The 27910-nt window shown below is 44.9% G+C and overlaps 1 long non-coding RNA gene across 1 annotated transcript; it reads left to right on the top strand.

Moving 5' to 3' along the window:
• On the top strand, positions 1-27633 carry LOC129168385 (uncharacterized). The gene is made up of 3 exons (XR_008566249.1): positions 1-177; positions 5769-5824; positions 26519-27633. It is a non-coding gene; the product is annotated as an uncharacterized LOC129168385 (long non-coding RNA).
• Positions 27634-27910: the final 277 nt, after the last annotated feature.

Genomic DNA, 27910 nt, shown 5'->3' on the forward strand with positions numbered 1-27910 from the left:
TAGAACGAGGGAACGAGACAACGAGCTGCACGTGAACGAGACAGGAGTAGAAGGAGAGTGCTGATTGGAGGAGACACAAGGATCAGGGCAAAACCCAGGTGTTACTAATGAAGGGACACAAGGAGCAGAGGAGAAAACACGTCAAGAACATTTTTATTCACGTTAGAAGTCAGCAAGGTATGCCAACATATTATTTACAATGATACAATTTCAGTGAACATGATTACGCGTACAGATATCTGACTTGTACTCGATACAATAGATTCTGCTAATGTAACTCCAAGGCTCCCCCCGCCCTTTGCTGGAATATGTTGCGTCTTTGCTCAGCACCGCAGCGTTCTCTCACATCTCCCTGGTCCGTTTCCCCTGACAACCGTATCCACTATTCATGATTATGCAAATAATATGGCTCGCGCTTGCCAAAGAGGCACTTATAAACACCACACTCCTTAAATCGTCCGCGTGTTTGCCTCTCCCAAGTGGCAGTTCGATGTGGAGGCTCGAGCGTAATTGAATGACACAGCTCATTAATTTCCCCATATTTGCACTTATGAAAAAAGTGAACACAAGCACGTGTGGGCGTTGTTTCATTTTTTTTCCACCTTAAATCCAAGCCTCCTACTCGGTGGGAAAAGTAGACTTTACTCTTACTTTGAGGCAGGAACAAACAAAACAGTTGCCTGCTTTTGTTCCATGTTTTGCCCTTCGTGCATCCATCAGTGTAATGATGGGGGAATAGAAAGGAGGTGCCTCTTTGTGCCAAGCCGTCGCTTCACTTTTAGCTTCCCTACACACGTTTTTGAGGATTTTGGTGAGAGGGGTGTTCTAAAATGTGGCGTTAAGATGATCAATACTTTTGGTTAAAGCGAAACGTCAGTTGCAAGTGGACGCCATCCTGACACACCACCAGGAACCCTACAATCTTAACCAACAATAAACACCAAAAGGCATGACGTGAGGAGAAAAAAAGCAGAAATGTTGATACTAAAAACTAAAACAGGCGTGCTAATAACTAATAAATTACAAACTGTAAATGGCTAATAACTCATAATAATGCAAATCTTTGTTTTTAAACAAACACACACACAACACACACATACATACAGTGGTGTGGAAAAAGTGTTTGCCCCCTTCCTGATTTATTTATTTTTTGCATGTTTGTCACACTTAAATGTTTCAGATCATCAAACAAATGTAAATATTAGTCAATGATAACACAACTCAACACAAAGTACAGTTTTTATATGAAACATTTTATTATTAGGGGAGAAATAAAAACCCAAAGGTAAATGGTCCTGTGTGAAAAAGTGATTGCCCCCTAAAGCTAATAAGTGGTTGGGCCCCTCCCAGCAGCAACAACTGCAATCAACTTGCAATGAGTCTCTTCCAGCACTGGGGAGGAATTTAGCAGAATTGTTGTCATTCAGCCACATTGGAGGCTTTTCCAGCATGAAGCGCCTTTTTAAGGTCATGCCACAGCATGTCAATAGGATTCGGGTCAGGACTTTGACGAGACCATTCCAGAGTCTTCATTTTGTTTTTCTTCAGCCATTCTGAGGTGGACTTGCTGGTGCATTTTGGATCATTGTCCTGCTGCAGAACCCAAACTGATGGCCGGACATTCTCCTTCAGGATTTGTTGGTAGACAGCAGAATTCACGGTTCCATTTATCACAGCAAGTCTTCCAGGTCCTGATGCAGCAAAACAGCCCCAGACCATCACACTACCACCACCATATTTAACCGTTGCTATGATGTTCTTCTTCTGAAATGCCAGATGTAATGGGACACACACCTTCCAAAAAGTTCAACTTTTATCTGGTCAGACCACAGAGTATTTTCCCAAAGGTCTTGGGGATCATCAAGATGTTTTCTGGTAAAATTGAGACGAGCCTTCTTTTTGTTCAGCAGTGGTTTTGGTCTTGGAACTCTGCCATGCAGGCTGTTGTTGCCCAGTTTCTTTGTTATGCGGGGCGAGGGAGCAATCACTTTTTCACACAGGGCCATGTAAGTTTGGATTTTTTCTCCCTTAATAAAAAGTTTCATTTAAAAACGGTATTTTGTGTTCAGTTGTGTTGTCATTGATGTTTCATATCATCAAAGACATTTTAATATTTAAATGTATTTGAGACATTTAAGTGTGGCAAACATGCAAAGAAACAAAGAAATCAGGAAGGGGGCAAACACTTTTTCCACTGTATATATACAAGTTGTCCCAAAAAAATGTATACAGTCTTCCCTCGCAATATCGCTGTTCCAGAGGCCTCGCTTATGCAGCTTAACAACCCCCTGCGTTCAAAGAGAGACATCTGTTTTGCCTTTGCCATCAAGTGTGAACACCTGACACTAAATCACATTCAATGCACGTTTTTGCCAAGATTAAAGGCCGTGGTTGCACACTTTGGATCAGCTGATGAGCAGCCTATTTCACTTTAATGCTTGTTTGCAATAAATTGCTCACTCAGGCTTTTTTTTTGGTGTCTCACTCCCCACTATGAAGCTTTACTTCCAACCTCCTTAAGATCCAACAATACAAAATGTAAATTCTTGCAAGTTTTCAACTGTGAGTGAGCATGTTATACGTTCTTCTTTCATTCATTAGCAAAACATTATGGATGCCATATCGGGTGTACAAGTGCCCAGCGCACACATTTTGATGCAGCATTCCTTATTTTCCATAAGGTGTGCATAAATGGCACATGCGTGTGAGTCACTGGTGTGTTTGCATGGCGTTGCCGGGCAGCACGCTCTCTCTGCGGGGATATGTGCGTGTGAGTGTGTTTTGTATAAATGACGATGGGAGGCTGCGTAGTAACCCTGCATGACAAAATCGTTGTGTTGACTGTGTGGAAAATCTATGACACGTCTGTCCCTCGTTCCACATGGTGGCACTCAAAGCCCACCCCTCCTTGACAGACCACAAACACACGTCGATAAAGATAGCCGGTACGGTTTTCTAATTGGAAGAGAAATAATTGCGTCAGAGATGGCGGGCAGCAGCAAGGAAAGAGTTGCTTAATTCTGTCTGAGCTGCAAGCCGCAGCCTCCAGTCCCAACATGGGGGCCTGTCTCTTCTAGTTTGAGAGTGTGCAGTGAAATGCCCTGCAGAGGAGCTGCACGGCACTGTGTGTGTGCGTGTGTGTGTGTGTGTGTGTGTGTGTGTGCTGAGCACTCGCACGCTTGTGTCAGGGCTAAGGATGTAAATCTCTCTGTGATGGACGACTGGATTCGGATCTAGAAAAATGCGATTCCAAAATGTTATATTTTAAAAACAGAACGATTTGATACAGTGTGCAAACGATACGATTCAATTTGATTCTATGGTTAATGTTTGCTGATGCAGACAATCTTACATTATAAAATAAAGAAGCCGATTCTATAAAAGTGGCATTCTTACAGTATTTTCAAATGTGCAAAAAGAAGGCAGAGATCCCCAACCACCCAAACTTTCAGGCATAGTGATTGAAATAAAAAAAAGTAAATATTTATAGCAAATTGTACTTATAAAATACAAATACAAGGCAGAAGAAGCATTTTAATTGTGAATGTAGTATTCTACATTGGCCGCTGGGTGTCAGTAATTTATTGGTGAGACAAGCACCAGACCTGATCGTCAGAACAGGCATTTGTTGCAGGCACAATAATAATAACATAATCATAATGAACACGCCCTACTGTCCGGGAATTAACCCACGCCTGTCATGCTCCGCAGGACAGGAAGGGTGACTTCCTGTCTGGTTCTCTTATTTTGTGTGGTGTACTTCCTGCCGGGTGTAGTGGATCTGTGCGCGGCTGGTTTCATAGGCCATTGCAGTTCATTGCATCTGTTCTCCTCGCCTGTGCTGTCACAGAGACATTGTTCTGCTACCGCCCAAGACTACCGTGCCACCAAAGTCCGTGAGGGAAGGGGTCCCCAACCGCCAGGCTGCGGGAAACTTTCAGTTGTTATGATAAAAAAAAAATGTAAATAACTACATCAAATTTGATGTAAATGGAAATCAATTTAGGAAATATGGGCCATTATTTTATAGAAAAAATAATATACAGTTAGAAATCCCACAGTTTTGCAAACAGTATGTTGTTTGTTACAAGCGGCGAGATGTCCCATTTTGTTCGACAGTCCCTGAAGGCACCATCTAACTTTATCCCACATTGCGCAGATAGACTACTATACTGTATTTTCTCCCTTTTTCTTTCACCTCGTATATACTATGTGGGAATGCATAAAGGTACGCTTTGATGATGTTATTGAGTGGTAATGTGAATATTTGTGTGTTGTTTTTGTGCACAAACTCAAGCTAATTCATGCTAGCAAAGAGCGATGTATAATCTCTCCAGGCTTGTGGATAGTGGCTCTGTAGTCACGAGTGCATGTAACTCGGTGTTGTTTTTGTCTTAGTTTTACACAATACCTCATATTTGATGTAATGTACGCATTGCTACTATTTACATCCATTCTCGTCGTCAGCCACAGCTACGGTGAATGCGCCACAATCCTTTCGCCGGCTCTGGCGTTAAGAGACGGACTGGATAGTCTTCGATACCCGGTGCATGTCTCTACAATTCCTGGCGGATTCTAATCGATCTGGGAGGCTTCCACCGGTGCAACTGTATCGCTCGCTTGTCAAATCAGATATCCTGTCGTGTCGGTTTATTGTTGACAACCCTCGTCAGGGCGGGGGTTCTTAATAAGGGTGCTCAAATGTTGTGATTTGGACGTGAGTTGGAGGAGTGATTGACTGTGATTAGATTTAGCATCCCGTAGCCTACACACTGCATGGTTATTTTTAGACCCCTTTTTTGCCTCTCACACAAATCCCCATCATGCAGGAAAAGAGACATGCAGGGATTCATTGTCAGCCCTTCTTCTTATTCGCTCATTACACAACACCGAAGCTCTTCCCACCCTGCGAGGGATGTGAAAAGACAAAAACATCCATCCCACAGCCTCGCATTTGTGCCTGCCGTCTTGTGTGTTATTAACATGTGTTGTCCTCTTCCCATCAATCCCACACACTTCGACTTATTTGCAAACCTACACAAATAATTGCAAAGCATGCGCATCCTGGCCAGACACTAAATGAGGCAATTTCCATTTTAGTCACACTCATGTAACAGGATACAGGCTGACAGAGGAATGAATATATCGCTCGTGCTCTCTCCATGTTGGTGGAGAGAGCTTTTTACAGACAAAAAGTCCGCTAGACTGATAGAAAAGCGTGATAGACTGCCGTTGACCTCAGCTTGTTTGTTCAATGTGTCACTTTGACATCAGTGTGGTACACTTTGCCCTTCACTGCAGCAGCCTTATCATTCACTTTGTCACGTATTAAGCAACCTCTTCAAAGCTTGGCTCGATTCCTTCTGTACTTGTTGTTGTTCTACTGTGTTCCACAGGAGGGTGACAGTGAGGCAGTTTCTAGCACAGGAGCATTGAATACTTTTCTTATTCTTTTTTTTTCTTTTGCAAATGCAACAGTGTTGCAGAATCCTGTCAAGGGCTTTGTCCAAGAAGCTAATTTGATCATGTACATATGCCTTTTAGTCATTACTTGTTGACACTATTCTGCTTTGATCCACAGGAGGGCGACAGTGAGGCAGTTTCTACCACTGGGATACTTTTGTTTCTTCATAGAGAAATGCAACAATGTTGTGAATTGTGCACAATCCTGTCAAAGGCTGTTGCCAAGAAGCTAATTTTATCATGTATATCTCCCATTTAGTGTTTGTTTGCTATAATTGTTGACACTATTCTACTTTGATCCACAGGAGTGGCTTGATGGATCAATATCTATCGCTAGCTCTACCTGAAGTGCCTCAACTGGGTGAGTGATGCAACTAAATCCACTGTTTTTCCCCTTTCTTTGTTACCATGTTGATGTTTCCGGCCACATGCTGCCCTCTATCTGCTCGGAGGATGTAATAGTAACCTCACATGTACATTGCTAACCTCCACATTGCATGGATTGTGCCACATCCTGTCAAGGGCTGATGTCTACAAACTAATTTTGTCGTGTATATCTGCCTGCCATCAGCATACACGCATGTACTGTCACATACACACATACCAGCATCCTTAGGGAGTCAGTTTGCTAAGTTTGGGTGCCGCTAAGTCTTGCAGAGAAACTTAATACCGCTCTCATTGTCCCCGGGAAGCTAACACCTCGCATGTGACATTTGAAGCAAGATGGTGCCACAAGTGGGAGGGCGAAGGTGATTTGTGGCTATCAGGGATGTTGTTTGTGTCGGCGTGGGGGCTTGTTGCGCCTGCCACGCTAATTGAAAGTTCAGCGCCAGTTGCCGCGCGCCAAAGTAAACCTGTGGCGAGGTGTGAGGGCTTTGACGCTGGAAGGAGTACCTCGGCGAGAACTTTGCGTCCGTCTCGGGGCAGGTTAACTTTAAGCAGGGTGACATTGGTCCAAAATAACCAATGGTCGCTAGGCTATGGTCCTTGGGGGCGTGGTCAGGTGATGCCGCATGCTGCCCTTGTCGACTAAAAAGCTCAGATGTCACATCCACGTTTGCTACAAGTCAGAATGCTTACGGTCACCTGAAGGTCCTGTGAGCGTTCATACTCTGTGCAATCTTTATTGTGTACGCAGTAAACTCTGGCAGCTTCACTCTACTGCATCCAGATTTGTCCTAAATACATTCATTCATAAATCATTGCTGTTTCGTAGTTAAATACGTCAAAAAATAGGCTCATTTAAACACATTTTACAGATATTTTTCAAGTATTTTCAAGCATAGACATGGCTAAATGAAGTAAAGCACAAATATAAGGCATTCAGAAGACGCACTCTAAGACATTGCGATGATATGTAGTATTCTGAACTGGTCACTAGGTGTCAGTAACGTTACAATGATGAGACTATAGCCACCCCAGGAAGTACTGTACAGAAACAGGAAGTAAAAAAAGGAACCACAAGGAAATCTCCCAATCCCAACGTGTGAATTGATAATATCTGTCTTTTTTGTGCATTAGATGTATTATTTTCTCTCATATTATGTCTACTGTATTGGGTGATATGAGTGTAAAGGTGCCTATGGGGTGGAGGGGCCTTTAATAATGTTAAAAAACATTAGAACAAAAAAACATGATTTAGACGGTTGTAAACAGGTTTTCTATGCTCTAACTATGAAAATATTCCATTTACCAAGAGGGAAATTCACTGATCACAGGCGGGTGCGGTGCCAATTACCTGCAATAAATGAGAGATTACCGCATCGTATTTGTCGGACAGGCCTTAGGTAATGCTGCAAGAAGAGGAAGTCCATTTCACAACAAGTAATATGTTTGTAAAAAATATCCTTTCAATTCATATTTTTCAACGGTCTTTTGTCACCTAAAAACCAAAATACTTTTCATGTGGATTTTACTCTTGTAGTGTGAAAAGCCACTCGTCATTCTAGTGTTTTGATTTCGATATTATCACGTTGTATTGTTGTGTTTACATTTTTTTGAGTTATTTGGAAAAAGATTTGTGGAATGTTTTCAACGATCGAGGTATAGTTTATAAATATGATACAGTATTGTTAATATGATATAAGTGTTGCTAAATGTATCAATCTGTGTTTATTACTTATATTCGTATTTATACTTTTGATTCAAGTCTTTCTACTTGGAATACTCACAATTCTCAGTTTTCTCAGTTTATGTTGCATTTCTTTCCACAAATGTCATTCTTCGGGCTTGTGGTTTGCGAGTATCGCCTTATGGATAGGCGTTACAGCGCCCTCTGTTGCTTTGGCATGCACATGACAGCCTGTTATTACGTTTTGTCCTAACAAAGAAGATATCGCTCAGTTTTAATCAAGCATTGTGTTATTATTTTGGGAGCATAAAGTGGCCAAGTGTGTGTTCTGGTAATCCATCCGACGACGACGGCGTCTCCAAAAGCTGATTTGAAAGCAGAGGCGGAAACGAAACACACGGTGCCCAGCGAGCCATCCTCCGAGGCTTTTAGTCGTCTAATTAATTGCTCGGCTGATGACAGAAAACAATTCCAGCGTATAATCACCAATCAATTAGTGTTTACTACAAAGTCGGGAGGCGGTCGCTCCTTAAATTACACTTTGCAACATTCAGGGCGTGTGCGGCTGTCCATCAGGTCCTGAGGCTGTTGCCATGGAAACTGTCCACACATTCCCCACAGTCGTTTCCGGCGACTACTTGCATCTCAATACTGCCGTTTTTTTCGCTTTGTTCGCCCAACTTTGGGGCAGCGGCGGCGATTATGCAATCAAAGTGGCAGCTACTCATTTATTTTCCATTATGAGTGAAGATAATTGGAGGGAAAACACAGCTGATGTTTTAAAAGACGCAGTCAAATCCTTAAGTGTGTTGCTTTGTAATATGCTTTTAGCTTGTATCTTTCACCTCACGTGGGCAGAGGTGGCAAAATAAAAGCTAGAAGAACGCGCAGCGGCACTTTGTCCTCACCTGCAGGTAAACACGGGAGCGTGTGGACGCGAGGCATCAATAAAAATGTGTCATACGCCACAACAGTGACTGTTTACTCGTGGCCGAGTCATGTTTGTGCAACGTGTCACATCCTTCGCCGCGTCCGCTTATGAATTTCCAAGCCTCAGACATCCAAAATGTCCTTGACAGAGGTCAGAGGGATCATCACCTGGACAAAGTGCGCCTTATTCCTGAGCAAAGACGCAGGAGTACGCTGCATTAGTGCCGAGCCTTCACAAAGGCCTTTTGAAAAGGCGCCGCATAATGGAGTGACGGCAGCAGTGTATAAAAAAAGGAAAAAAAAACCCTCACTTTGTTATTTGCCAAGGTAGCTGCGTCTTTTCATCAGACGAGAGATGCGGCCTACCCTCCAGAGAGCGAGGAATAATGCGCTGCTCTGTCTTTATTAGGAAGATGGCTTTCATTCACTGGCTGAATGCCTGCCCTGATTGCTGCTTGAATAAGTGCAACACGCTTGATTTACTGGCCCACATTCGGCCTAACAAAACGGGCCCGCGTGTGCGCACCGCGCTCGAAGGACGTGTGAAAGCATCACTTCAGTTTCCATGGTGGCAGTCAAACTGACCCGGACCAGCAGAACGGACAGATGCTGCGACTGATGGCCCAGGACATTCATCCACTTCCCATAGCGCTCGTCCTCACGCGGCTCACAGGTAAGATGGAGCCTATACCAGACTCACGTTTGCACCTACAGACAATTTAGAGTCTCCAGTGCATGTTTTTGGAATGTGGGAGGGGTACCCAGAGAAAAGTCATGCAAGCACGCCCCACAAAGATGCCACAAGGCTGGATTCAAATACAGTTGTCCCTCGTTTATCACTGCTCAATATTAATTAACAGAATATTTTCATAGTTATGGCATAGAAAACCTGTTTAGGTCCTTTCTAACTACGCCTTTTAACATCATTAGAGCCCTCTAGACATGAAATAACACCCCTATAGTCACCGTTACACTGTACTACCCAATATAGTAGATATCATCAGAGAAAATAAGACCTATTAGACATAAGATAAGATAAGATAAGATAACATACACTCACATGTTAACAGTTGCTTGTTTTTTTTCTGGACAGCATCTCATCAGTGTACTGTAATGGTGGCTGTACACTCGTATTACCAATATAGTAGACATCATAAGTGTAAATAAGCCACAGCAAATGTGTTCCCGAGGAGACCTCAGTGGTGGGTGGACAGGAAGTGACGTCGGTGGTTCAGAGATGAGGTTTAGGTTGTGGCCCCAATAGCAGCTTGTGTTATTATTACGATGATTACGTTATCAATAAGTGGTTGGCATGTCAGGATCAAGGACACCAGACTTGAGTAAGACAACTTATAAGTCAACAAACATCCAGCATCGGCGGGTTTGGCCGCCATGATGGTGAGAAGAATCCTCGGCACACTGCTCAGCCATTAATTGCTCCAACAGGCGCTCCAAAGGACCACATTTGTCATTTCTCAAGCTCCCCAAAACCAAGACAGGTATGTGTGGTGAAAATGTTGTTGTACGTAAACAGGGCAGTGGACAAGACTCACAAAGGCCGTATTGTGGGGGTCTTTGAGCTCATTTGTTTCTCTGGGTGATTAGTTGAATTTGTGACACGTCAGCTGGGCTAGGCTCCAACCTACCCCGCTACCCCAGGGTGGCTTTAGCAGCACAGAAAGTGAACGAATGAATGAACACTATTGTCATGAATGAATGGTATTATTATCGTGCCTGTTATGAGATCATTTAAACCTACAGTATATTGCAGTTGTGGCGATCAGGTTTTATTTTTATTACTGACCCCTAGTGGCCAATGTAGAATACTACATTCACTTTTAGAATGCTTCTTCTGCCTTGCATTTGTATTTTGGTTTATTTAGCCATTTTTATGCTTGAAAATGCTGTTATTTATTTTTTACTAACAATAGGCCGTGTTCAACCACGAAGCAGCATTTGTTTATGAATGAGTTGATTTTTGAAAAACACGATAGAGTGAGGGCACAATGTTGGAACTGCAATGCAGCGAGGGACGACTGAATACAAAAAATAAGTCCAAGGCTGCCATGCGCATGCCAAACAACAGGAGGCGCTATAACCCATAATGCAGAAGTGTGGAAAAGGTGGAGTAGACTGTTTGCAAACTACACTTTACAACCGTCACAGGGATTGCTCCACATTTGATTCTTCACCCTGATGTATGTGCGCTACTCGCTGTCATCCTTGCTTGTGGTTATTTACTTTATTTGGAACATGCTTAACAACATGACGTACATCAAAGGAGTAGGAAAAGGCAGATCTTATTTACTCCCATGAAGAAACTGGACGTTTGCTGTTTGTTGAAGAGGTTTCACCTTTAATCCAATACAGTGTTTATGTAGTGAAGATTGCAATGACCTCTACACTGGAGAGACCAAGCGACCTGAATACAAATGCATGGCAAAACATAGGAGAGCAGTTTCTTCGGGCCTGGAGTCAAGAAGGAGGGACATTCCTTTGAGGACAATGATGTCCAAGTTCTGCGGTATGGCTCAGGCGGTAGAATGGTCGCCTCCCAACCTGAAGCTTGCTGGTTCGATCCTCCATCCTCCCGTGAACATGTCGAAACGTCCTTGGGCAAGATATTGAACCCCCGATTGCTCGTGATGCTGCGTTATCGGCGTCAAACTGCACCGGATACCTGGAAGGTGAAAAGGAACACCACATGCTTGTGCTTTTTCAGAAAGTGGATCAATTATTGAGTTTTTTGCTCAATCTGTTCCATCCTTCTCCTCCACATATTGTGTTTTAGTACAGATGTTTTCCCCTGGGGTTTATTTCTCCTCCCCCACGCACCGGCGGGTACTGTACGTAGCACCTTGGTGCCGTCCATTTATTTCCTCATGAACACAAACGCACCCGTGTGAGGTCACCCACTGATGAATACCCTAGTGGCCTGTGAAGTGACATCATGCTAGGAAAGGCCCCGCCATCTATTGATTCCTGCGATCTATTCCCCTTTCTGGCTCGCAAGCGTCATGGCGACATGTAAAGACGCATGCGGCGTGCAGATGACCAGCCCTGAAATAGATAACCTTCTTCTCTCTGCTAGATTTTGCTTGGCCTACGAGCTGAAATAAAATGGATTACGCCCATCGAGATTGTGCGGCGTCATGGGTCAGTATGAAGAGGCCGTATCCATCTCATGTCTCCTTAGACTTAAATGTCGCAGCGCACGTCTGTGAAGGCAACGCCACAAAAAATTGGATCTGGATTGGCCTTTGATTTGGATCCTTGATGGTCAGCCTCCGTCTGCATGGAGTACTGCTCGCTCGTTTTCCTCCACAATAGCAGCTGTCAGAGTGCCAAGCCGGCTCAGAGACAACGCGGTCACCTGTCCTCTTCGTGTTTACGCCTTGGCGTTGCGAAGCTTGCTGCCTTTCTTTTGCCTTCACTTCTCTTTGAGACTGGAGCCGAGGTAGCGTGGTAAAAATATAGGGACGCTGGTAAGACATATTTTGTTGTCTCTCTCCCGTTCTTTCCTCCGGGAAACTGACGTATTTTGCCCCCCTCCAGTTTTAATCGTTTGCCTTATTTCAGGCCTTCAAAAAAAGCACACCAGAAAAATAACACAGTTGCTCCACAGACGGCAAAAAGACCAGAATTTCCCTTATTTTTTCTCATATTCATATTTTCTCACTTTTTATATCTTATTGTGCCACAACTGATGATGTGATTTACGAACAAAGTTGAAAACGGGCCACTCGGTTCGGAAGCCCCCCTTCAGGCCACACCGTGCATGCAACAAGCTAGCAGAGGTAAGCAACAGGCAGGCCCATTCAACATTTTTGCTGACATTTTTCGTTTTCAAATGCTTGGTTTGATTTCCCCCCTGGCCTGACAGTTGGCAGGTACTTCGTATATAGTTTGTAAAGTACGTTATCAAGAAAGGACATGAGCACGTGATGGCGTGGTGTGGCGCCATGAGTGTGGCAAACTGGTTTCATTTGATTTTGTCATGTGGATTGTTGGCGTTTTTGTTGTCTTTCTCCCATTTTTCCCCGGGAAACTCCCGTATTTTGTCCTTCTCACCCAGGGCCCTGCAGTTTTAGTCATTTCCCTTATTTCAGGCCTTCAACATAAAATGGTCAAAAATAAAAGCCCACCAGTAAAATAAAACAGTTGCCCCACACCAGCCTGAGGCCCCCGGCTGGAAAAAGACCAGAATTGTCCTTACTTTTCTTTAATATTCTGGAAATGTCCTTTATTATGGGCCTGCCTCATACTCGTTACTTTATTTTTGTTATATCTCATCGTGCCGCAACTAATGACGTGATTGATGAACAAAGTTGAAAATGGGCCACCTGGTCAGGAAGCCCCCCTGCAGGCCATAGAGTGCATGTAACACGCGAGCAGAGGTGAGCACCAGGCAGGCCCGTTCTAAATTTCCACTGACATTTTTGCAGTTTCCAAATGAAAATGTATTCTCCGCTGATCTGTCAGTTAGCAGCTAGTTTGTAAGCATAGTTTGTTCGTTATGTTATCAAGAAAAAAAGAGATGAGCACATGATGGGCATGGCGTGATGAATGTGACAAACTGGTTTCATTTTATGTTGTGGATTGTTGTCGTTGACAAAGGTCCAGGGCCTTGTGATGAAACCTGCTGTCAGTGGGAGTGTGTGGCTGGTGTTGGCTTTAAGCGTGTCATTTGTCAACACACACACACACACACACACACACACACAAAGCTCTCCTGTACTCAATTTGTCATCCAAGGCCAGAAGAGGAGGGAAATGTAGTGCGTTTGTTGCTACTTGGTAGTTCTGTCTTGATCATTTTGCCATTTAGAAGTTTGTTCGGCAAAGATGTTTCTTTATTTCTAAGAAGCCATGCTAGCATAACATTAAAACAAAGTACCGCACTCCATGACTTTGACTTATCTATCTTATTAAATCTCACAGCGACATCAATCAAACATGGAACACAAACGGTGTTGTTGTCATGTGTGCCAAAACAAATATTTCTGCACTAAGATGATATCTTCAAGCTAATTTACCACCTGTCCTCGTGCGATGATGCTGCTGTCGTCCTCCTCCAGTCGCTTGACTTCATCCGTTTATCACGACTCTTGCTTTGATGCACGGGACAGCTTGCATGCTGATGTGCTTATAAAAAATCTAAGAATAGGGGCTAGAATCCCTCCTCAGCTAAACCGGAAGCCGCTATTTTTAACTCCTCCAAGTCAGGTTAGTATGACGGATGAGGGGCGTGCGTCCCGTATATTGCATTAGCTGGGCACTCTTACAGACTCCTCTCTGGCCTCAAATGAGGTTTGGAGATGAGATGGATAGCGAGGCTCATCATCTATAGGAGTGTAATCAAACAACCATGAGGCTGGAAGTCTCGGCTCGCTGTGCTCGTGTGAGCCAGTTGGATGCTGGACGACGTACTCTTCTTCTTCAGAGAATGAAAACCTCCACTCGTGTGCCGTTTTTAGGTCAGATGATTCCATCACTGCGCAAAGATGAGGCCCTGGGGTGGGAAGGGGACACGGTGATGTAATACGCGCGTCCAAAAGTGTTTATGGAATAGCGTATATTCAATGAGAAATGGTAAACTCTATTACATTTTTCATAATGTATTTACTTTATTTATATATGTTTTCAGCATTTTTGGAGTACCCAGAAAATTGTTACGTTCTGGGACCACGAGCAAATGGCAAGAAACTGTGGGAAATGAGGCTGACGTTCTCTAGTTTCTGATCAACATTGGCAATAAAATGACTATTGGAATGATTATAGTTAGTTTCTAAAAAATTAGATTGAGCTCTTGAAGCGTCTCCTTCAGAAATGAATGGATGAATGAATGAATGAATGAATGGTGGCTGGTAGTGGTGGTAGACTGGTCAATGGTGGTCTATGATTCGTCCAAACACACTGAAGTACCTGCAGTTCAACTGAAGTGAGGACACAATGGGGGGGGCATACGTGATTGTTCACTTGGCAGGTCCTCCTCGTCCTGCTCGTGTTTTGGAGACAAAGTAATTGAGAGAAATCAGATTACATTAGATCAACACAAAGGATTATATTGCTGGGTCAAATCTCGGTAATCCGTACCAGATTACATTTTTTAAAAGGAGCCTCCGCCATGATGGACGACCCCGTGATTGAGCGGCGGAGGTGTCGCGTCTGAAGATGAGCGGAATCGCTTGTGACGTGGCGCTCCTCCACGAGCGTGCGGGGGTCACACGAGGACTGATCCTGAAAAACAATTCAGTCATCACTAATCTACCGTTTTTTCCTCTCTCTCTCGTTTTTATTATCTGAAAGCTCAGAGTCGCGTGGAAGCCCGTTTACGCCACGGAAAGAAAAGAAATGGTAAATCAGAATTAGAAAATAAAAGGTGGAAATTATGACAGAAATAGTCCAAATTATGAGATAAAAAGTCAAAATTATGAGGTGAAAAGTGGAAATGATGAGATACAAACGGCACATGCGCCGAGTGCCATGCGACGCAGGTGGCACGTGCGCGCTTTGGAGCTCATAACGTCCACTTTTCATCTCATCGTTATGACTGCATAACTAGGACTTTTTATCTCATAATTTTACTTTGTGTCATAATTATGACTTTCTTATATCGTACTTGTGACTTTGTATCTCATCATTTACACTTTTTATCTCATAATTGATTTTGTTATCTCATAATTTTGACCTTTTATCTCGCAATTTTGACTTTTTAGTCTCATAATTATGATTTCCCATTGGCACAGGCTTCCGTAGAGTCAAGCATTTGTCAATGAAAAATAATAAATTGAAATGAATAAACTGCGCATAATATCGTCATCATTTCCCAACGATTCAAACTACAATCAGTGGCAAATCTGTGCTGCTCAATCAAGTCAGATGAGCTGTTATTTTTCTTCCAACTATGTTTGGCTTCCGGGGTATTTATTTTTTAAAATACCATCTCCAGTCGGATTGCTCTGACGAAACTGATGTCATCGCCTACGCTGCTTCCAGCCACTAGGGGGCATAGTGGTGCAACATCAAGGCCTTGCTATGTTAGTTTCATAATGTTAGTGTTCATAACACATAAGATGTCCCACTCCTGTGCTAAAGTTTCCGGGCTGATGTCCAAGTCGCTAACTTCACGCGATTTATCAAGGCGGGCCGCGGAAACACATTCTCGACGTTCTCGTCAGCATCCTTGTAGGAGAGGCCAGAGTGGGCTTGACGTCTCAGCACATTAGCGAGCTGGCCGTGAAAGCAGCATGTGTGCACGCCCGTCTCTCGTGACGGGAAGGGTCCGCGCGTGGGTTGCGACTCCTTTCATGCGGCTTTCATTGCCATTCACGTCACATTGCTCACACGCCTGCAAAATATCCCAATAATAAGACGTTCAAGCGAGGACATCGCCGATGTATTTCGTAGAAACATTTGTCAGCTAATTAACTGGGAGGGTATTAGGACATGAAGTTGTTCTGCTTGAGTGTGTGTGTGTGTGTGTGTGTGTGTGTGTGTGTGTGTGTGTGTGTGTTCTGCCTTGAGCTGTGTGTATGGCTTAGCCAAGTTCACACCTCACGGAGCGTCAAATGGACAAATCAATTTGAAGGCTCATGGGGAAATAAGTGTGTATGCGCTTGTGTGTGTGTGGGCGGGGTTATGCAAACAGCATGCACGCCACACCACACGCATAATCGATGGCAAATGTGCGCGCGTGCGGCTGCATTAGCATATTGCGGGATTATGCGGTGGAGCGTGCTGAATGCTGAGCTGCACGTGCGCCACACTGATTGTTTTTATCGTGTAGTGTGAGGTAATGTTTGGCGCAATGACGTCATCTGAGTTGTGTTGTGTCGTCACGGCGGTGCTGACGGCACACTGCTGTTGCGTGGTGACAGACTGACACGGTGTCCTTCAGGGGGAAAAAAGGGCACATTTTCCAAAACGCACACGCACACACAATGTAGCGCTACTGTAAAAAAAAATCAAATAAAAAGTAGGCAGGGTCACGCCAGCGTTAACGCCACAATCTCAACTAACTCTGGCCGCCTCCTTTGCTTCCTCTGCAACAAAGTAATTGCATCTTGGCTCCAAATGTCAGCCTCATCAACTCGATTACCCGCCGACTTCCTTAATTGCAACTCAGTCATACTCATGTTATCGCCTATATTTGTATTTTACTTCATTTAGCCATTTTTAGGCTTGAAAATGCTTCCATCCATCCACTTTCTATGCCGCTTAGCCTCATTAGGGTGGCGGGGGTATGCTGGAGCCTATCCCAGCAGACTCCAGGCAAGAGGTGGGGTACACCCTGGCCTGGTCGCCAGCCAATCGCAGTGAAAATGCTTCATTTAGGCCCAAAAACTGACAATGAGCCGTATTCAACCACCAAACAGCATGATTCATTCATTCATATCTTTTTGGAAATGCCGTGATAGGGTGAAACGACAAAATTCAAGCCGTGAAGTGGCGAGGGACGACCGTAAAACGCACCTGGCACCCCTTTCGATTCTCTTCTTCCAAAAAGTGGCTCGCGACAAATCTAGTGAGTGTGGCTCTTCTCAACAAGCAGCGAGTGGTGCTGCTGGGGGCCCCTCCCCGCCCAAAAGCGCTCGCAGGAGGCCACAGAAGACACTTCATTTGCGCTTGTAAAGATATTTGTTTTGCTTTTCGTGTTTTGACCCGCTTTTTGCATGTGCGTCATGGCCAATCATGCCAATTCCACCTTAGAGATTCCGGATAGCTCCTTGTAGCTTTCATCCAAAATGACGGAACAACAAACTTCCTCCCCCACACGACACACGCAGTTATGAGCTGCATCAGCATGCGCTGCATGGACGCCAGCAACGTTGACCTGGAGGTGACATCCGGGTGAAATGAATGGATAGTTGGGGTACACACCCCCGGCTCATGCGGGTCCTCATCCCAAACAAAAAAAAGAATATTTCCCATGAAGGGGGGGGCGCTGTCACTCAAACCTGGTTCTTTCATTCACCTCGTTGATTCCGTTTCCCCGCCTTCACCGTTCCCAGCTCTGTGCCATCGTCGTATTTCTGGATCGGCGTTTACAGAGAATAGACTCACTTTGATGAGTCGAAGCCCCGCCGGAGGAGACTTGTGATCTATTTTGGTTGCACACAGCACACGGGACTCACGTGCACGCTACTAAAATGCCCTTGATGCGTTGCCCTTTGTGTCACAGGGGGGAGGAAAAGCTGCACATGCATGCATAATAGGAGGAGTGGGGGCGGGGCTATTTGGGAAGTTTTTATTTTCATTTTTCACCTCTTTTTCTCTTGGCGGAAAAATAGATGCGAATCATCCAACAGCCGTTCTCTACACACAGAATCATGCAGCTATTCTTGTGCGGCATGTTGCGCACTCGTTTAAGTCGTTGACACCCGTGATGTGCGGTGAGGTTCATGGCCGGTGACGCACGGACTCCTTTGGAGTTTTTTTAAAACTTTCAATTCTTGTAGTGCAGCTTGCTGAAGAAAAAGAAGAGAAGAATTGACGTTAATCCCATTTATGTTTACTATAACTGAAAAGCATTGGAGGGCATACCTTTTATTGGTACGTGAAGTACGTTTGTTGCAAAAGTCATCCTTATTTTTCCTTTTTATAAAAGGCCTCCCAGCCGCTTTGCATCTCTGTAGAGCAGGGGTGTCCACACAATAAGTTGGACATGGGAATACCAGAGAGCAATGGAGCCTATGGATTAATTTTTGGTCCACAACTAATTTTGCTTTGTTCAGTATTGAGGTATTCCTTGCCACTTATATTTTCTTATATTTTTACATATTTTCATCTATTATGACCCCCAGAACTTGTAGAACCGGAGCAGGAGCCTGGTTGGCATTGCCAGCAGTAAGTCAAGCCTGTTTCCGGTGAACGTTGGCCTCCGCCAAGGCTGCCCTTTGTCACTGATTCTGTTTATAATTTTCATGGACAGAATTTCTAGGCGTAGCCAAGGTGTCAAGGGAGTCCAGTTCGGGGGCACTAGGATCTCATCTCTGTTATTTGCAGATGATGTGGTCCTGATGGCCTCATGGGGCTGTGACCTGCAGCGTTTACTGGGACGGTTTGCATCTGAGTGTGAAGCTTCTGGGATGAGACTCAGCACCTCCAAATCCGAGGCCATCCTTCTCAGTCGGAAAAGGGTGGATTGCACCCTCCGGGTTTGGAATGAGGTCCTGCCCCAGGTGGAGGAGTTCAAGTATCTCGGGGTCTTGTTCTTGAGTGAGGGAAGGTTGGAGCGTGAGGTCGATAGGCGGATCGGCGCAGCGTCTGCAGTAATGCGGTCGCTGAACCGGACCGTCGTGGTGAAGAGAGAGCTGAGCCGGAAGGCAAAGCTCTCAATTTACCGTTCGATCTTTGTTCCCACCCTCACCTATGGTCATGAGCTTTGGGTCATGACCAAAAGAACGAGATCGCGGATACAAGCGGCTGAAATGAGTTTTCTTCGTAGGGTGGCGGGACTCACCCTAAGAGATAGGGTGAGGAGCTCGGGAGGAGCTCAGAGTAGAGCCGCTGCTCCTTCACATGGAGAGGAGCCAGCTGAGGTGGCTCGGGCATCTAGTCCGGATGCCTCCCGTACGCCTCCCTGGTGAGGTGTTTCGGACATGCCCAACCGGGAGAAGGCCCCGGGGAACACCTAGGACACGCTGGAGGGATTATGTCTCACAGCTGGCCTGGGAACGCCTTGGTGTCCTCCCGGTGGAGCTGGAGGAGGTGGTCGGGGACCGGGAAGTCTGGGCTTCCTTACTGAGACTGCTGCCCCCGCGACCCGGACCCGGATAAGCGGAGGAAAATGGAATGGAATGGAATGGAATGACCCCCAGAAATGTATTTTTGTTCACCCTGTCAGTGTCTACGCCGTCGCGTCGCTCAACACATCCAATCCCAGCCAAGACAAACCCTTTAGCACCGTCCATTTGTGCAAGCCCACCTCCTTTGCGCTTTCCACAGGCTCTTGTGTCCCTGTCCACTCCGTCGTACGTCTCTGATGTGTGACCCAGTGGTCTAAGCTGGTTAAAGCCTGTCGATACTGAGTGCGGGCAAAGGGGTGCGATGAGATAAAAATGCAAGGCCAAGGCAATGGAAAAGTAGAGCGAGTAGACAAGTCTGCTGTGGCCACGCTATCGAACATGTGCCATCATGTACCTACTGTACAGTACATCTAACACCTGTAAATGTGTAAAAAGAACAAACAATATGCCACTGAATGGCTGATTTGACGTCCTTCTGGTTCAATCTGTCACCTCCCCATGACAAGATGGCGACCTACATGTACTGTATGTCACAATAAGCAGCAAATAGATCCCAGGCACACTCGACATCTTCATCTTTTCTTCTTCCACCCCCTGAAGTGTCGCCTCTCGTCTTGCAGCTGCAGCATCACCGACACTTCTCCTCCTCTGCAGTGTCCAGCTAATGAAAGCAGTTAGCGTAAGGAGCTTTGGCTAATCGCCGCAATTTACCAGAGCAAAGAGGCCGATGCGGCGAGGTTACACCTCTCTCTCCCTACTTACACTTTATTGCACATTTCAGCGAAATCCTCGCAAAGCTCTGCGCTGGAGAAGATAACGCAGCCTCGCCCTGCGAGTCTCATGAATGCATCATGTTGCACGGCTGACAGGAGCCTTGACACCTTCCGAGGGCGATTAAACCTGAGTGCGAGCCACGCAGCAGGGGAGAAATGAAATGCTTCACAAGCGGAATTTGGCTCGTGTACTTATGTTGATATCTGCTATCTTACTCTTGTCTGGACACGCCCTAATTATTATACAGTCCTCCCCTGTCTATTGCGGGGGATAGGTTCCCAAAATAGCCCGCAATAAGTGAAATCTGCAAAGTAGTAATTGTTATACAGTGTATGTTTTAAGGCTGTAAAAGCCCCCACCATACACTTTATACACTTTTCTCAGACGGGCATTCACATTTTCTCACATTTCTCTCTTGTTTAAATGCTCTCAAATTCACATTTGGTTAGAATTTTAATGTACTAGGTTGGACACAAAAAAATTATGAAGTGACTTATGCTTATTTCACTCCTCTGATCGTGCCTCTTCGTCCTGGCGCCGTTCGGCTTGCTCCTACTGTCGTATTTTCCTCCTCCTCCTTGTCCTTCTTGAGCTGAAGATTCATTTACAGCATTCTGGAACTTCTGCCTTTCTTCAGCACGCTACTGCGCCTTCGTCTGCCGTCATAACAGAGAGGGCTGGCTTGGCGTGCGTTAATTACTCTGCGTTAACGCGCTATTTTTGACCGCCTTAGTGTTATTTATAGATGCAAAGCCTGAGCAGATCAGGCCCTCAGTGTACGTTGAGACACGTCCTTACTCTCGTCCAGTACAGCTGCACTTGAAATGATTCATTGCACATCATGTTTATTTTCAAAGTCTATACGTTTGCAAAGAAAACGAAAAACAATTTTAATAGCTCAACACATCTAAAAACACAAATAATCACTTGTTAAATGTTTTTACTTTGAAAATAAATGTCACTCTCAGCGGGCGCGGAATCCTTTCATCTGCTTTGCAAGTGAATCTTTGTCTGGCACACACCTCAACAACGACCCAAATGAGCTCTTTTATTGGCATCCTTTTTGACGATATTAATAACGGCTGTGTTACGGGGCCAAGACGACTAAATAGACCCAGAGCGGTATTTTGTTGAACAATTAGACGCCTGCGGAACCCAGCACGAAAGGGCTTATTAGCCAAAGAGCTAACAGTAATTACTTTACACCAATATCATTTTTTGCCATCCGGGAGGTTGCATTCAGGGACACTCGTGTCAAGTGGATTACAGTACAAGTCTGCAAAAGTTGCACGTATTGGCCCTGACTTGAAGGGCACTTCAGGGTCAAGGTGGTATGTTTGACAGCACCGCAGCCACGCTCGTGCTGTGCTGTCTTTTTAGTTTCTTCCAGTCAACTGCCCCCTCAACCCCCGCCAGCCCTCCTCGCCGCCTCATCCGTCTGTGCGCCTTGCTGATAAGAAAGTGCCCACCCCGTCTCGAAAAGGGGGAAACCATGGCAACGTACCATGCCACGTGTTGACATCACCGCAGTTAAATGTGGCACCACACCGCCCTGCTCCATGCCACTAGTTGTTCTGCCTTTGCTCCTCGGCTGGCTATAAATACATGCTTTCCTTCCCATAATTGCACATCTGACAGCCTTGTTTGGATGGCGGCAGGAACGAGAGACGCCTGGGAGGAAGAGAACCAGTGTGTGTGTGTGTGTGGGTGTGTGTGTGTGTGTGTGTGTGTGTGCGCGTGTGTGTGTGTGTGTGTTGGTGGAGATATACAAACAGTATCTTGTTCCATGCTCACAACACTTGCATGAACTGCTTCATTTAAGGGTAAAAAAACAACTATGGCCACAACATTAGCCGCCAAATTCAGCCTTTGCAAGGATAATAATAATAATACAATAAAACTACTACTACTACTACTACTAATAATAATAATAATTCATGCATTTTATTTTTAAGCGCCTTTCACAAACCCCAAGGACGAGGGTGTGCGGGGTTAACAGATGCAAGCAGCACACAACATAAAGTAGATGAACTCTTGTACTCATTCATCCCAGATGGAGGTGCCCAAAATCTTTCCACTGAAGAAAGAAAAAACTCACAGGATGCAGAGCGCGCTTTGATATTTTTATATATTATAGGCTATTTAAAGACAAAGCTTTGTGTTATTATTAGTCGTTACTGTCAATTAGTAGCAACATTTCAGCCTTTCTTTTTGTTCTATTTTTCTCGTTTGTCCCTCCTCATGGCCCCCCTGCTGCCCCCTGCTGCCATATTGTGATCATCTTTGAACGGCATCAACGGGCATGTGACCATCACATGTTTTTTTATAAATATTGGCCGATCGATGGGACCATCCCTCACATATCTCATAAACCTTTTAAAAACTGCCTGTCAGCATTGGCGGACTCGTATTACTGCATTTTACTGCAATTTAAATGTCGAGACCCGTCAATAATCCGGGGGGTGGACCGCGTCAAAGCTGTCATGTTTCACCTGAAGACAAGACAGCTCGAGCCAAGTCCGAAGTCATAGGCTTGAACTTTCCGACAATTCTCCTGGCTTGCATGTTGTGCCAATCACTGCCACTCTCCAGCAGTGTGGCGCGCTCAGCAATATAAGCCACACCCTCGTTGTCTGTTCTTAAATCTGATTTGACCAGAATCGATCCCACAGCGGGATCTTGCCTGTGGGTGTTAGTATCGGCATCAGTATCGCAACTGAATTCGCTGTATTCCCTGTTCAACACATGCGATGGTAAGTCAGGGCAGCTTTTGTCCTGAATCGGGACGACATTCCCGCTAAAAGAAGCTGACAGAGCGTGAATAAAAGCGGTGAACCAAGTAATGAAAAGGCTCTGGCTTCAAATTGTCACAATATTTCCATAACACTTGAATATGTCGGCCCCAGCCTCATTAGAGGCTCATGTTTGTCTCTCGTATTAAAAGATAATTCACCCACATAAAAAAAGTGTTCGGATGGGACCGGAGGCAGACGGGACGTGACAGTAATGTGTGTTTGTCCTAAACGTGCTTAGCTGTCACTGCCGTGCGCTGTTGTTGTTGTGAGCGTCCCGTGTTATGACTCAGTCTCTTAGCAGCCGCCTGGCCCTCACCACCACGCAGGCCCCTGGGGGCCCGGAAGCCACCACAGCCTTCATACTTCACTTCTACAAGTACAGATAGCGTGGAGGCTGGGAACTACTTTATCTGAATACAGGTTGGAGGGGAGAGATGGAGGGATGTTAACCCATCAGCCTGCACTCCATTAGCCGCACTAGAGCAGACGAGCCGTTAGCTTTGGCGATCACGACTCATTAGGCAAACACACAGCGACACGCACGTAAGGTCTGGCCAAACTGAGCATCCCGGGGTTTGCGCTTCCTATTCTGCATGCCGAAGCAAGCGGAAACATTACGGGAGGGCGATCACCTACGAGGGCCGTCAATTAGACTGCGGAATTACCTTTCGGACTCATTCATCCTGTTCCAATCATGTGTGGAGAGTTCCACTGCAGCCTGAAGACACACTAAGGACTTCTTATGCGTTGCTGCTTTTTAATTTCCTGGCCTCCAGTTGAGTGCTCCAGTGTTTTATTGCTTCTCATATTGATAAGAATAAATATGCACCAGGAGAGCCTGTTTATCCCGTTTGTTGCTTGGAGCAGCAATCAGTGCGCAAAGCGGCCGAGAAGGACGGATTCTTTTAATCTAGAGCGTTACCTCCGCCAGGGAGGTTATGCGTCTGCTGGCATTTATCTGTTTGTGTTCAAAATAACTTGAAAAGTTCTGAATGCATTTGGATGACATTTTCATGAACATGGAAGGACATGGAAGAACCGATTGCATTTTGGGGGTGATCTGGATCACCGTCTGGATCCAGGAATTTTTAACATTGCGATGGAGGACCGTTTTCGGCATTTGTGCATAGAACTCCACAAACAATGGGCAGAGCAAAAAAAATACAGGGCAAGTTTCCAACAGGTTCTAGAAAATATCAAAGACTGATCCAGATAATGGAATCATTCCGGATAAGATGATCCAGGATATAAAAAAATACCTTTGGAATGTTCATCATCAGAAGACAACAGATGAGGCTATAAACATGCAACAAACACCATTATACAGTACAAGCCAAGACACTGTGGAATCCGGATGTGTTGTATCTCCAAAAGCTATCAGCTTGATCCAGAAGAACACCACCATTACGGAAAATGCCATGTTTGTGAATAACTACTGAACTAATATTGATATCATTATGAATCCACTGCTAATGGTAGGTTTTCATGGTCAGAGAATCTAAATATGTAAATCAAACAAATGTCAGACTAATATTTATGCCGTAAATCACGATATGGGGGAACTATGGTGCTTGGCGGGGGTCTGTGCTCTCCGAGAGCTTTTCTCGTTAAATATGCTTCGTATTTTAACACTGATAGAAAAAAAAGTAGCGAGAAACAAAATATAAAATATGTTTTTAAAATAATATGTTAGCATAATCACATGAAAATAGTTCAATTAAGAAATGAATAAGAAAGAAACAAAAAGTATCAGCCCCCTCCCCCCGTTGCGGCTGACTGTCTTGATGCATTATATTAGGAACAGCTGTCATACTATTCAATGACTTTCATGATTTTGCACTTTTCCTACACACAAGTCCAAGTCTCTAAAAAGTGACCCGTCTTACACGAGTCCAACATGAGCACCGACTCATTTATAGCAGCACGGAGTGGGGGGGGGGGGGGGGGGGGGTCACCGTCATGCACTCTAAATATGCATGGGTCGGGCAGACGGGAGAAGGGGGGTTACCGAACTGTACGCAATGACATTTGGATTGGGTGGATTTAGAGAAATCCCCCCCCACAAGCCCTCCATGTTTTCCTCATTTTAGCGGATGCACACTCTTCACCAAATGGGGGGGTGTCTTTTATTGAGGCAAATGCAAACATAGCATAAATGATTATTATAGCTGATATCCAATATACTGATATTGCTCAGCACTTTGTTGCCAATAACGATATCAACCCATACTGATATTGGGAGGAAAAGACGGGGACAAAAAAGATAGAGACATGGACAACAGCAACAACAGTAATTGTGACAACAATAACAAAGAGATCTCAGAGATCTCTCTTCACCACAACGGTCCGGCACAGCGACGCATGTCGACCTCACGCTCCAACCTTCACTCGTGAACAAGACCTCGAGATACTTGAACTCCTCCACCTGGGGCAGGACCTCATACCCAACCCGGAGGGAGCATCCACCCTTTTCCGACTGAGAAGCATGGCCTCGGATTTGGAGGTGCTGAGTCTCATCCCAGAAGCTTCACACTCAGATGCAATCTTCCCCAGTAAACGCTGAAGGTCACAGCCTGGTGACACCATCAGGACCACATCATCTGCAAACTGCAGAGGCGACATCTTAAGGCCCCCAAACTGGACCCTCCTCAACGCATTGTTGCATCGACAAATTCGGTCCATAAAAGTTATGAACAGAATGGGTGACAAAGGGCAGCCCTGGCGGAGGCTAACGTGACATGACTGACTGCTGGCAATGCCACCCAAGCTCCTGCGATTAACAATCATTCCAAATTGCACATTTACGATCTGAGGTGCCTCCTGGAAATAATTCCAGACTGCGGACATACTGAGCAAGCAGGCTTTGTGGATGAGGTTGATGCTGATATGATCCAATATCTCATTTTTATGCCAATGTTGGCCCATCCCTCATTTTTAGTTGAGGAAATGTTGGAGGGTAAATAAAGCAACGTCTTCTCTCGCTGGTATTTTCCACATCAGCTACCCCCCCCTCGTCACGAAAACCCCCCATCCAGCCTTCCATGTCCCCCGCAAGGTCACATGACTCCCTCTCTTAAGATCCCACCTCTGACCCCCCCAACAATCTGTTATCAGTCGTCTCCATGGAGACGCCTGTCATCAGGACCAGTGTGGCATCTTGAGGGTTGGGGGCTATTTTAAACTATACAGTCGGGGCTAAAGTTGAGCAGCTGGGGGAAGTTCCACCCGGGGGGGCAGGAGGGGTACTTCCCAGCTCCAGTGGTACCATCCATGTCCAGGGCGTCCTTGCAGGAATGCCAGTCATCCCGAGCACATGATCCGTTAATGTAACGTTATGTCAGCAACCTGGAAAGTCCTTCAGCGAATAACAACTGGTCGTGGAGGGGGAGGTTCACGGGGTGGGGGTCGGCTTTGGAAGTTTCTGAATGATTTTCCTGACTGCTAAAGGAGGAGGACTTCCTCTCATACTGCAATACGACAATAATCTATCTAAGCAAGGGGTGTCTTATCTGAAAGGTTCCAAGGGCCACTTCGATATTCTGTAAAGCAACACATGTACATATACTACAAACTATATTGGGGTTTTTTGATGCAACTCAACTTTTTGGTATCGGTGAAAAAGGCTATTATTCCCCCAATCTAATTTTCCAGAAAGTGCAACTTTGTTTTGTTTTGTTTGTTGTAACAACTTTTAAATCGTCTTTTAACTCCCTTTTCCACTTTTCCACCTCCAAGGCACGCACAGCGCTTTGACACCGCCAGCACATTTACCTTCTGATGACGCAGCATTAGGAGCAACCGGGGGTTCAGCGTCTTGCCAAGGATACTTCGCCAGGATCACGGGAAGATGGACGATCGAACCGCCAACCTTCAGGTTGGGAGACGTCCACGCTGCCACCTACCGCCGCCGCGCTGTGTTCTATGCCCATATAACGATGGAAACTGCCAAAAGAAAGATTAGACTCCTGTAGTAATCAGCAGTGGGTAAGTTTCAGGAAAATATCAGTTCCTGACTAAAAAAGCAAGAAAACCAGCTTTTTGTGAAAATACACATTTCAAGCATAACTTTCACTTTGACACAAATATCTAAACAACTATACCAACATAAACAACACAAAACAGGGGTTGTTTTACATCAAAATAACAATTTATTTACAAATATAACAACATGGGCTTTTTACAATAGCTCTCTCACGTCCGCCTTCCTGCCATGTGTGATTTTACCGTCCACACGACCCCTGCCGAGCTCTTATCAAACGCACTTCTGCCATCTTGTGGCCATTTTTATGGCTTAAAATTGCATTGCATTCGTGGAGAGCTGCATCATCACCTCTTTTTGCTGCTTGTGCAAAAAAACGTAAAAGATGTAAATACGTTGTTGGGATGGGGCGTTCAGGTTTATAAAAACGTATAACTGCTGTACATCTTTGGTATTGAATGAGTTAAAAATAAGGTTAATAACTTTTTTTCTCGTTAGAATACATCTTGTTTCCCTTAATGTTTTGACTTTATTCTTGTAAAATTACAGCTGTTTTTTTCATTTCTACTGTTGTTTTTTTTCCCCATCTTTTTCAACTTTTTTTCTGTAAATGTTTTTCTCTTTACTACGACTTTATTCTCGTAATATTTGGACTTTGTTCTCGTATCATCATAACTTCTTCCGCAACCTAATTTTCCCAAAAAATGCCAACTTTATTTTCTCTTTTTTTTGTACTAGGGATGCTCCCATCAGGGTTTATGCTGCTGATTCCGATACGAATCATCCAGGACTGAAATTGTCCGATACCGATCACATGGATTAATGATACATTTTCCATTTATTTATAATGAGTGCCATTGGCCAGGGGTGTCGTACAAAGGGGAAAAGTCAGGACAATTCCAAGGTCCCTTGACTGCCAGGGGGGCCAAAAACTAGGTAATGGCTAATAAAATTTGTAATTAATTAATAAGGGGGGGGCAATGTGATTTTTTTTTTCATGGGACCCAGAATTCCTGGCTGCAGCCCTGCTACTGGATATATGATATAAAAAAAGGAATAAAATCACCTTCATTTAGACAAAACATATTGGTCTTACTTTCTGAAGACAACTCGTGAAACTTCCAGAGGACGAGACGCCTTCTTTAAGG

Source organism: Dunckerocampus dactyliophorus, chromosome 15 (assembly GCF_027744805.1).
Source record: "Dunckerocampus dactyliophorus isolate RoL2022-P2 chromosome 15, RoL_Ddac_1.1, whole genome shotgun sequence".
Taxonomy (NCBI): domain Eukaryota; kingdom Metazoa; phylum Chordata; class Actinopteri; order Syngnathiformes; family Syngnathidae; genus Dunckerocampus; species Dunckerocampus dactyliophorus.